This window comes from Oratosquilla oratoria, chromosome 43 (genome assembly GCF_046742065.1).
Source record: "Oratosquilla oratoria isolate Oo_2021 chromosome 43, ASM4674206v1, whole genome shotgun sequence".
NCBI lineage: Eukaryota > Metazoa > Arthropoda > Malacostraca > Stomatopoda > Squillidae > Oratosquilla > Oratosquilla oratoria.
Genome location: NC_134819.1, coordinates 12,891,146 through 12,903,645, shown reverse-complemented (window position 1 = coordinate 12,903,645; position 12,500 = coordinate 12,891,146). Strand labels below are relative to the sequence as shown.

General features: G+C 39.8%; 1 protein-coding gene across 1 annotated transcript in view; it reads right to left on the bottom strand.

Annotated features, from left to right (window-relative positions):
* The window catches only part of LOC143021871 (platelet-activating factor acetylhydrolase-like), a 50,664-nt gene that overhangs the window by 37,655 nt on the left and 509 nt on the right, over window positions 1-12,500 (bottom strand). The gene's annotated exons all lie outside the window — the stretch shown is intronic.

Below are 12,500 nucleotides of genomic sequence, written 5' to 3'. Positions count from 1 at the left end.
CTGCAGTGATTCGCAATCTTTTTTCAGTTTTTACTTTCCTTAACAGTTTGGCGTCGTCTGCAAAGAAGCTCATGTAACATTTCACATCGTCTTCCATGTCATTCACATAAATAGCAAACATTATTGGAGCCAATACAGATCCTTGCGGTACTCCACTGATCACCTCTTTCCAACCTGAATAGTTTTCTCTTAGCACTACTCTCATCCTTCTACCAATCAGGAAGTCCTCCATCCACTTTAATAGGTTCCCTTGTATCCCTCCTATATGTTCCAGTTTTTTTAATAAATTTTTGTGTGGTACTTTGTCAAAAGCTTTTTGTAAGTCCAGGAAGGCACAATCAGCCTATCCATTCCTTTCTTGCACTATGTCTATTAATCTTGAGTAGAAACATACTAAGTTTGTGGTACATGATCTTCCTTGTCTGAACCCAAATTGTCTTGGGTTTATTATATTGTTGTCTTCCAGGTGTTTTACCCATCTATTCTTGATGATTTTCTCACAAATTTTGGCTATAGTTCTTGTTACTGAGATTGGCCTAAAGTTAGTTGGTTCTTCCTTGTTTCCTCCTTTATATATTGGTACAATGGTAGCATTTTTCCAGTCTTTTGGTATTTTTCCTTCTTTGAGTGAGCAATTTATTATGTTATGTATTTTGTCCGTTCGTTCTTCTTTGCATTCTTTTAAAATCCAATTTGCAATTCCATCCGGGCCATGTGATTTCCAATATTGTTCCAATATTTCTTTTTGTGTTATTATTATCTCGCTCATGAGGGTAGATCGCCTTTCATTACCTTCGTCCCAATATTGTGTTTTCTCTCTAGTGAAGACAGATTTGAAGTGATTATTCATGACTTCTGCCATTTCTAATTCTTCTGTGTATTCTATATTCCCTTGGCGTAATTTCACCACTTCCTGTTTGTTTTTTAAGTTTACCATTCACGTATCGATAGAATAGCTTGGGTTGCTCTTTGCACTTATCTATAATATCCTTTTCATGGTTCCTTTTTTCCTCTCTTCTCACTTTAACATACTCATTTCTGTTGTTTATATAAACTTGCCATTTTCCATTTTTCTTTTTTTCTTTTTTATCTTTTCTCCACCTTTTCCAAGCTCTGTCCCTTCTGTCTTTTGCCTCACTGCATCTTTTGTTGAACCAGCATTTAATGTACACTCTCTCTCGCTTCTGTCTTGGTACGTGCCTATTCACCCCTTCATTGTAATTATCCATCAATATATCCCATTTCTCTTCCACTTTTGTCTCTTCCATGTAAAATTTTCCCCAGTTTGCATTCTGGAATAATTTCTTTAGTTTTGCAAAGTCCGTTTTGCTGTACATCAATCTTTCTTTCCTATGCTTTTAATTTCTCTCCATGTAGATTTCTTCCTTTAGTTCAGTTTCAATGAGTATGTGGTCACTCTTTCCAATTGGTGTCTTGTAATGGATTTTATCCACAATTTCAGGTTCTGTTGTAAATATTAAATCTAGTTTCAACGGCTCCTCGTTATTTCTGTATCTATTGTTTTCACTGACCCACTGAGTCATTGTATATTCCATGGTCATATCCAGTAGTACATTACCCCACAAGTCGTCTCCTCCTCTCACTGTCATGTTTTCCTAACAAATTTCTTTGCAATTGAAGTCCCCCATAATTACCAGATTACCCCCGCCCAATAGTATCTCATTTAATGATTGCCTTGTATCTTCTAGCATTTTCCTGTGTGTGTGTGTGTGTGTGTGTGTGTGTGTGTGTGTGTGTGTGTGTGTGTGTGTGTGTGTGTGTGTGTGTGTGTGTGTGTGTGTGTGTGTATGTGTATGTTTCTAGGCAAATTAGATGTTCTAAAAATTCGTAAAATAAACTGTAAATCTCACTTTCGGAGAAAAGAAACATAATTAAAAGATAATCCATAGATTACGAACACGGTCTGTGATCCTTTCCAGCCTCTCACAGTTTTTTTTTTTTTTTTTTTTTTTTTGGGGGGGGGGGGATGGAGAAGAAGGAACCTTCTCCACAGCCTAACATGAAAAATACATTGTGAGCGGACACGCGAGATCTACAGAGATTAAGAGTGAATTACTAACCATCACCACCCCATCCCCATCCACCAAGGAAGATATTTCTTAAGTTTTGGGGGTAGTGGTGGGCAAACAATTGGGAACACCGACTCATCCTGTTGAAGCATTGGTCTTTCTTCAAAGTGCAGTCTTTCACATTCTACAATTTACATAATAACACGACATCACACTATTTGAGTTCCAGAGATGGAGTAGATATTAAATACATTTCCTACAATTTTAAGTACGGTGTACGATGAAAGGAGTGCCGCAGGGGGTGCAAAAAGGTTCAGAATCCCTTAATGAATTAATTTGTGTACACCTGTAGTGTTGTATGCCTCTACGCAAAGTGTGTATGGGCCGCGCTTCCATGAACCCGTGGTGTATGTGCACGCTGCTCCACATGTGTCACTGTTATTCTCGTCTTTTTTTTTCATCTTTTGAATCGTAATTTACCACTGTGCCACCCTCGTAGCTACATATGATAAATTGAAAAATAAGAGACAGGACCCTACGAATGATGTTCCATTCCTGTTAACTACAATTAGGTAAATACATACACGTGCATAAACACACACACACACACACACACACACACATACAGAAATCTAAATATCATAATTGGAGAATAAGTGTATAGACCAAGTACCATATATGAATTTGAAGCTGTTTTACAGGTTTATCAATGGTTAAATGAGACACAGTGAAGATATCGCCAAGCTAATAGTACATAGATGGGAGATGTTTTAGGAAGCTTTAGCTTAGGCAGAAATAAGGAATGAAAGTTCCAAATTCGTCTTCGCAACAGACTTTTTTTTTTTTTTTTTTTTTTTTTTTTTTTTTTTAGAGGAAGGTGAGGTGTGCAAAAATTCGTGTCTAGAAAAGTGGCATGACCCATACTACCAAGTTTCCCCCATTGTGCTCCGGCCCCAAGAAAAATGACACATGGTCATACGCGGAGGGCGGAAACGCTGATTCACTCTTGCTCGACCACTTCACCGATGCCGACACCCGAGCAACGCTCACGATTCGACAGAGGAGGCCCCGGATCATTGAAGCCGACGCCGGGGTGAAAGTACGGTTACACTAGTCGACGATAAGCTTGCAGTCCAACTTTTGTATTCGTTCATCCAAAAATAAATGGTTACACGTAAGTTCCAGTCTAACCTCGTAAAGAAATTCCCACCAATCACGTAAAAGGAGCTGTTACTGGGCTAGTGACACAGGGAGAGATTGACAGTCGGTTTAGGTTCGTCACTTTATTGAATGGAAACTGGCATACACACACGTGTTGGCCGGCCCGAGTCTGAAAGGATACTGACCGTGACCCGACCGGAACTGTGCTTTTGGTAGCCTACAAATATGTTTCTCACAAGAGTATTATGGCCGTAGCCCAAACATACATGCTCTGACGCTTAAGGCTAGTTGTCCTTACACTTTCTCCCAAGAAGCTGCTTACCCATATCCTGCGACTACACACCTATGCCTCAATATGTTCTTGTGGGGGGACTCTGTGCATCACAGAGCTATTTGAAGCAAGTCCCACCCTCTATCCAGAATGAGGAATCCCATTGGCCTACGCCACTTTCTCAAATATTGTATCCCAAATAACTTTAAACGACCCGCGATCTCTCTAAAATGCAAATTTGACAATCTTTGCATATCTAATGCACACACACACACACACACACACATGCACAAAAACATGCGAACACCTCGTGGCACTGTGGTTAGAGTTCTCGCCTGCCACTACGGCGGTCCGGGTTCGACTACTGCCTAAGGCTGAAATAATTTCAGTATCGCTGCGCTGCGGGGTGTTACTCCAACTCTCGTTGGTGGGAAGTTGGGTGTGTGTGTGCATGTAAGGTCACAGTATTACCCATAGATCGGTCATAAGAGCTCTGAGCTCTCATCCGGGAGGTTAATAACTGTTGATCACGAGTTCAACACGTGATCCAAGACCATATTGAATCACACACACACACGACTCGATGGCGTAGTGGTAGAGTTCCCGGCCGCCACTACGGCGGTCCGGGTTCGAAGTCCTTCCAGAGCTGAAGTAATTTCAATATCGCTGCGCTGCGAGTCGTTACTCCAACTCTCATGGGCGGGTAGTTGTGGGTGTGGGTGCGTGTAAGGTCACAGCACTACCCATAGATCAGTCATGTATGAGATTTGAGCTCTCTTCCGGGAGGGAAATAGCTGTCGATCACGAGTCCAACACGTGATCCAAGACCATGGCGAATCACACACACACACACACACACACACACACACACACACACACACACACACACACACACACACACACACACACACACACACACACACACACACACACACACACACACGTACAGGTTATCGAGCATTATGCAGAATATATTTGTCATCCATTGAAAATGGTAATTGAAGAGACACAGTGAGAGAGAGATTACCATTTCTTAATATAGTCGGAATGCCTTACATTCCAAAGAGCCTCTTGTAGTTGTATCTTCTCTGCTGGAGCATGGATAGCTTCAGTATTCCACTCCATCACGGCGAAAAATGTAAATATCAATCAAATGGTGAGAAGAAAAATTACCAATGTTTACATACAGCAGTATTCAAACGACTGTTTGATTGCCACAATATAAAATCAATAAAATTTATTGTCTTTTTCAAGATGATTTTATACTACTGAATAAAGTGTACACACACACACACACACACACATATATATACATATACAGTATATATATATATGTATATATATATATATTATATATATATATATATATATATATATATATAATACGTCGTAAATATGAATACTCTTAGCATATATCTTCAGTTTCTTTTTCTCTGATATCTTTCGAGATGTGGAGTACGACGGTATTGCTTTGGGCGTCCCTAGGCTTGGATTCCCACCCAAATCCTCCAGCGTTGGACGAAATCCATCCCTAGGCTCGGAATCCAACCCATCCGTTGACTTGTGTAACCGTACCTTAGGGTGAGGCGAGGGAAAAGGGAGAGAAAGGGAGGATTCGTTCTCTCACCCGGCCACTGCCGTCACAAGAAATACGGGTGGGTGATCCAAGTGAATCCAAGTTGTTCAATGTCATCATCATCATCATCATCATCATCATCATCAATCATAATCATTATTATTATTTTCATTATTATTATTATTATCATTATTTTTATTATTATCACTATTATTATTATTATTATTATTATCATTAATTATTATTATTATTATTATTATCATTATTATCATTATTATCATTATTATCATTATTATCATTATTATCATTATTATCATTATCATCATTATCATCATTATCATCATTATCATCATTATCATCATTATTATTATTATTATCATTATTATCATTATTATTATTATTATTATCATTATTATTATTATCATTATTATTATTATTATTATTATTATTATTATTATCATTATTATCATTATTACTATTATTATTATCATTATTATTATTATCATTATTACTATTATTATTATTATTATTATCTATTATTATCATTCAGAATAACAGAATCACCTAGCGGCAGGCGGAATACAACGTAAAAGAAAAGTTGTGTCCTTCCGTGATTTTTTACCAAATTTTCGATCGCCAACTCGAACGGCTGAATTCATTGTTTGCGGGAGAAAGAGGGAGAGAGAGAAAAGGGAAGGACGGGGAAGGGAGAGTGGGAGTGGAGAGGTAGGCCAGGAAGAATGTGTAAAGAAAGGAAGGAAAGAACACACATACGCACGCACGCACGCACGCAGAGAGAGAGAGAGAGAGAGAGAGAGAGAGAGAGAGAGAGAGAGAGAGAGAGAGAGAGAGAGAGAGAGAGGGGGGGGGAGGAAGAGACAACGAGAGTTTAGTTTCGCATTTGAGAGAAAACTACGCCTCTTGGATACCACAAAAGGTTATAAACAATTATTTCTACAACGTAATACAGGTATTTTTTTCATCTCAGCTCAAGCGTACCAGATGAAAAGGTTAATAATGGTGATATGGTTTTAGTACTAGAAAAAATATCTACACAAGTTAGATACAGCATTTTAGATTGCTTACAATATATATATATATGTATAGAAACAAAAGTTTCACTGTAAATATCGCTAAGAACATATCAATCCATTCCAGCAAACAACAGGTTTTTTTTCTTTTCTTTTTTTCATTATTCCTATACTGCACGCCCTATTTTCTGTCTTTATTTTTATTTTCCCTTTTGTTATATCTATTCTGTGTCACTTATTTGTTATTCACAGAATTTTATTTATCCTGGTTTTATTTTTCTAAGCTTATTTATCCGATAAAATTAATTTTAAAAAATACAAAAACAATGTATCTTATCATTTGTTTTGAATGATGCTTTAAAAATGCCATTTAATATTATTGTAAGAGAATCTAGCCCTATCATTTAGCTCTCCGTGCATGTTTTGTACGTCAATGATGTCATTGTTGCTGGGCGATTATCATAAGCTTTCTTCTGCCTCTCTGTCTTGAGTTCTATGTGTTATAGATGTACCATTATTCTCCGCCTCTTTTCTCATATTCTTTTCTTCTCACTCGACACGATCACTAATCATCAAATATAATGACGATGCATGAAGAATGAACAGAATCTATGGCGTCACTTCGAAGCAGATGGCGCCACAGGTAGGTTTTACGAAAATAGCTGAAGCAGATGTGTTGAGATAGGATCAGTAATTTCAAATTGCAATGAATAAGAAAACGAAGGAGTTTTGTGTAATTTGTTTAGCTATTATTGGCTTTGGCAAGTATTAAGAATATATTCCAGTGAAATAAAACACCTTTAATTTTCCAAGTGGTTGTACTTGAAATAAAATAGTAATATCTGACGCTGGATGACATTCCCTAAAATGAACAAAGAGGTAGTCCCTAACATAAACAAACGAAGCAACAAGCGCACGTTCTGATTTCTAGCCTCAAAGCGAAATACTATTCACTTCACCCTTTTCGTGGCGTCAATCGAAAACAATATTCCACCATTACATGACAGACACTGAAAAATCAAGAAAGTTGAAGTTATAAGCCAACTGGAGCTAATCTTATTACAAAAAAGAAAAACGACAAAAAACTAAATTACCTTGTCATTCTGGTTCCTTTTTTGTCACAATATATTTTTTTCCGAGCTGCACCTGCAAGATCTCCAATTACTTTTTTCCGTGGGCAGTGAATTGTGACGCCTAAAAAAAACAGGAAAAAAAAAAAAAAACGGTCGTTCGAGAGTTGGTATCGTGTGTATCAGCATGGATTTCCCGCTGCCTTCCCGCTCGTAGGTAGGTGGATGACGCTCACGAAAAACAACACAGCGATAGACTGACGTCGTGAAAGTCCGCGTAGCATGACGTTTATTTTAAGTAAGTCTAAGAAAGACAGTTTTGTGTAGGGGTTCCTAAATCGGAGAAGGAACCCATTAGCAAAGAATCATATTCTTGTTTAGGGCACGTCCGCGGCCGGGGCGGCTCACGAGACGTCATTTAACTCTCGAAATTAAAGAGAATGTCGACGTTTCATCATATACGATGAAATGGTGCTCCCTGAAGATGTTGCATTTACTCTTTTGTCTAGCTGTGATAGACTAGAATTGATTTAGATCAAATTTGAGTGCATACATTTTTTTCTTGATACACTACAATAACAGTAGCTAAAAATATGAAATTACATTCACGACGGTGCAGTGGTATCGTTCTCGACCGTTAATTCAGCGATCCGAGTTCGAGACCTGCCTGAGACTGAAAAAAAAAAATCAGCATCAATGCACTGCGAATCGGCACTCCAGTTTTGGTGGGCATGGTTTTTTTTTTTTTTTTTTTTTTGTGTGTGTGTGTGTGAGAGAGAGAGAGAGAGAGAGAGAGAGAGAGAGAGAGAGAGAGAGAGAGAGAGAGAGAGAGAGAGAGAGAGAGGCCAAAGCATTACCCATAGATTGGACCATTTATGAGCTCAGAACTCTCATCCGAGACGGTAATAACTGCTGGTCACGAGTCTAACTTGTCCTAGACTGCGGTGAATCACACACACACACACACACACACACACACACACACACACACACACACACACACACGCGCGCGCACACAGAGGCACGCACGCACGCACACACACATATATAAAAATAGTTTAGATAAAATGAGATATGAAGACGGGACACCACGAGCATAGCTCCCCTTTCCGTAAAATACAACTAGGTAAATACACACACAAACACACGTGTTTCCTGTATACCTATGCGTATGTGCAGTTGCATGTGTGTGTGTGTGTGTGTGTGTGTGTGTGTGTGTGTGTGTGTGTGTGTGTGTGTGTGTGTGTGTGTGTGTGTGTGTGTGTGTGTGTGTGTGTGTCTAATTTAGCTAACAACCATTGAAATAATTTTTCTGTTGCGTGCCTCCTTGTTTTCTGTCTTTCTACGCCCCTGCCAAGTCTGGGCGAAGGGAGCTCAGGCCTGTGTATGACAGAAGGGGTGACATGTTCAACCTTCCCCAACGAGGTTGAGTGTGGCGGGAATGGGGAATTGATCTGACCACCACATTGCAACAGGATGCAATAAACTAACTCGTGTCCCTAAAAAATATATAGAAAATAAAATTATATACAAGAAATAAACAGATGACAAAAATATATATACTAACAATTCATGCATGACTTGCATTTCCTCGACAATGACCAAACAGACAGCTGGACGCGTTCCTCGGTGCGTCTCTCGGTGTCCTGACTGACACATACTCGTCTATAGTCAGGACACCGAGGGACGTACCTAGGAACGCGCCCAGCTCTGCAAACAGAATCCAAAACCGTATGTGATCAAGAACAACTAATGTTATATATGGAATTTGGAGACCCAAGGAGTGGCCACGAGCACCCCTTGGAGTCCAGCTGAATAATACCACCTGGCAACAGAAGGAACAAACATACAATTCGAGTAAGATACTCCAAGGAGTTGATTAGTGCGAAATTATATTTATTATTGTTTTTCTCATTATCATTGTATTTTATTCTATTTCACTTATTTGATCATCTTTTTTTTTTATTTCGACCTCAACTTCGCCCTTTAATCTTTGTAAAAAGGAAAAAAAAAATTTGTAAGTCACCATTGTGTATTATTATCTCGTCACTGGGATTTTCTTTGGAATTTGTCCAGGATTTTCTACATCACGATTTCCTCTACGATTTTCTCCAAGTGGCAGTGACGTAATAGGAAGCGTGTTGGTCTCGCATTCGTTTAGATGTGGGTTCGAATCCCGCACTTTTCTCCGATTCCCAGCAATGATTGTCACTTGGCCCAACATTCCCCAAAGGGCATAATAAGGGGAAAAGTGACGGTTCAAGCCGCAGCTACTCAGCGCCTCCTGGCTTAGGCTCCGCACTTTCCATTTGGTTTCCTGAGGTTTTCCTTCTGGTGAATAAAATCGCTTGGCGGCAGACAGAATAACCATTGGAATCGAGTTCGGTACCTAAAGGGTTAATCTCTTCCTTACCCAGGGGAGGGATGGGGGGTGCCAAGGAGACAAATAAAATCGCCTGGCGGCAACCAGAAGGAAGTATACAAATGCAACTCGGTGCGGAGGGGAGGAATATCGAGAGTGCTCCCTCTCGATGTCTAAAGGTACGGTTACACTAGTCGACGATAACCTTGTAGTTCAACTTTTGCATTCGTTCATCCAATAATAAGTGGATACACGTAAGTCCAGCCTTACCTTGTAGAGAAATTCCCACCAGTCACGTAGAAAAAGCCAATGCCCATGTCATTTTCGCAATTATTTTATCTCAAATAATATTAAACTACTCGTGATCTCTCTAAAATGTATATATGACGAACTTTGCATATCTTATACACACACACGTATGCACACACACACATGCACACACACACACACATGCACATACACACACACATGCACACACACACATACACACATGCACACACACATATGCACACACACATATGCACACACACACATCTATAGAATTATGAAAGGGATGGAAATTCTTGATAGAGACGACTTACTAAAGTGGGGCAGAAGAAAAACAAGAGGACACGAGAAGAAACTTAAGAAGGACAGTTACAGAGGAGATCTGAAAAAGAATAGCTTCCCACACAGAGTGATAGATATCTGAAACAAACTGAATGAGGAAACAGCGAGTGCTAAAACTATACAAGATTTTAAGAACAAACTGGATGCAGAAAAATACAAAAGCGGGTCACTACGAGCATAGCTCTCTTCCGGTAAAATACAACTAGGTAAACGCACACACACACACACACACACACACACACACACACACACACACACACACACACACACACACACATACACACACACACACACAGGTTATCGAGCACTAGGCAGATATTCGTCATCCATTGAAAATGGTAACTGAAGGGCTGACTCAGTGAGAGATCATACTACTATTTCTTTTATATAGTTGGGATGCCTCACATCCCAAAGCGCCTCTTGTAGACGTATCTTTTCTACTGGAGCATGGATAATTTCAGTATTCACTCCATCACGTCAAGAATTGTAGATATCAACCAAATGCCGAGAAGAGTTTTTGCGCGTAAGAAAAACGACTGTTTGATTATTGCCACAATATAAATTAAATGTTTTTTTCTATTAAATAATATAATTTATCTCTTATTACTAAATAAATTGTATAAATATTTCAAATATGTCGTAAATATGAATACTCATAACATATAGCTTTAGTTTCTTTTCCTCGGATCTCTTTTGAGATGTGGAGTACAACGGTATTGCGTTGGACGTCCCTAGGCTTGGATTCCAACCCAAATTCTCCAGCGTTGGACGAAATCCATCCCTAGTTTCGGAATCCAACCCATCCGTTGACTAGTGTAACCGTACCTTAAAGCAGCTCGCACATGGACGCAACCAGTTGCACGAAACCGATCGCGCACACACATACAAACACCTCCCTGCACCCCCCCCCCAACACACTCATTGTTATGACGAGATAAACACCATATGAGGACGGAGCCTTTATTTGTACGACGTTTCGCTTATTACAGCTTTTTCCAAGTACTTGGAAAAAGCTGTAATAAGCGAAACGTCGTACAAATAAAGGCTCCGTCCTCATATGGTGTTTATCTCGTCAATCTTGTCGGCAACTGCCACTTTTAAGGAGACTCATTGTTATGCCATGCCCCGCGATCGGTTTCATGCAACTGGTTGCGTCGGTGTGCGAGCTGCCTTGGGCATATTTATTGAAATCTTTTGGTGGTAGACAGAATAGCGAGCAAAATACGTAGACCGTAGTGAAGAGGGCTCTGCATGTCCACACGGACCTGCAGATAAGGGTCACGAGGTACTAAATAAAATCACCTGGCGGGGAGCAACATCGAAAAGAAGGTTGTCATCGTGCACGAAGGGAATTAGTATTTTTTTTTTTTTTTTTTTTTTGCTGTTCACGGTGGCTATCTGTTCTCGCTGCCGCCAAAAGATTTTATTCAGCCAAGGGGTCTACTTCACCCCTTTACTTACATGTGTTCTTATACAATCCTGAATTGACTATTCTGCCTCAAGCCTACGATAATCCATGTGGGGGGGGAGTCTCCTTTGAAATCGATATCTCTCTATCTATCTCCCTCTCTCTCTCTCTCTCTCTCTCTCTCTCTCTCTCTCTCTCTCTCTCTCTCTCTCTCTCTCTCTCTCTCTCTCTCTCTCTCTCTCTCTCTCTCTTGTGACCGACTAATACAGTATATCGAGGTTCGAGATACGCACGACGACGACAACATCTGGGGCCCATCCGACCTGACGTCACATTTCTCTCTATTAGGAATCACTAAAGCTCGGAAGTCCCCGATCTCCCCAATGTTCGGAACCAAAAGTTACTTCTGGAAAGTCGTCGAAGCTGCCGAGGAGGCCCTTTGATATTGGAGGCGATCTCCGCATTTCAGAGTTTCCTCACGGAGAAAATTGTTTTCTCCCGCACTGGTTTTATCCGTAATTGGAGTAGAATTCTATCTTAAAGGGTCCCTTCCCCGCCTTTCGAAGTACTACAGTAACCTATTATAGTTTAATCGTCTTGGATATAATGTAAAAAAAATCAGCATCACACGTGAAATCCATGAACAACTGCAAATATGAAAATATCGTAGGAGGGATAGGGAGGAAAGGAGGGAGGGCGGTAGGACCTCACCAGAAGTGCAGAGGTAGGACCCCAAGAGAAAGAATTTGGCTTTTGCAGTAGTCACTCTTGAATGCGGTCTAGGCAAACTTGTTTGAATAAACTTGACTTGATTTCTTTTTTTTCTTTTTTTCTTTTTTTATGTCAATTTTCTCTCGGTATCTGGAGGGATACTTTCTTTTGTGAGATGCTGATTGCTCAGATCGGTGTTTTATCGCACCTTTGTTTCTGTCTATGATCTTAGGTTTTTATCGTTTATGGTTCTTTACTTATCTATTTTTTG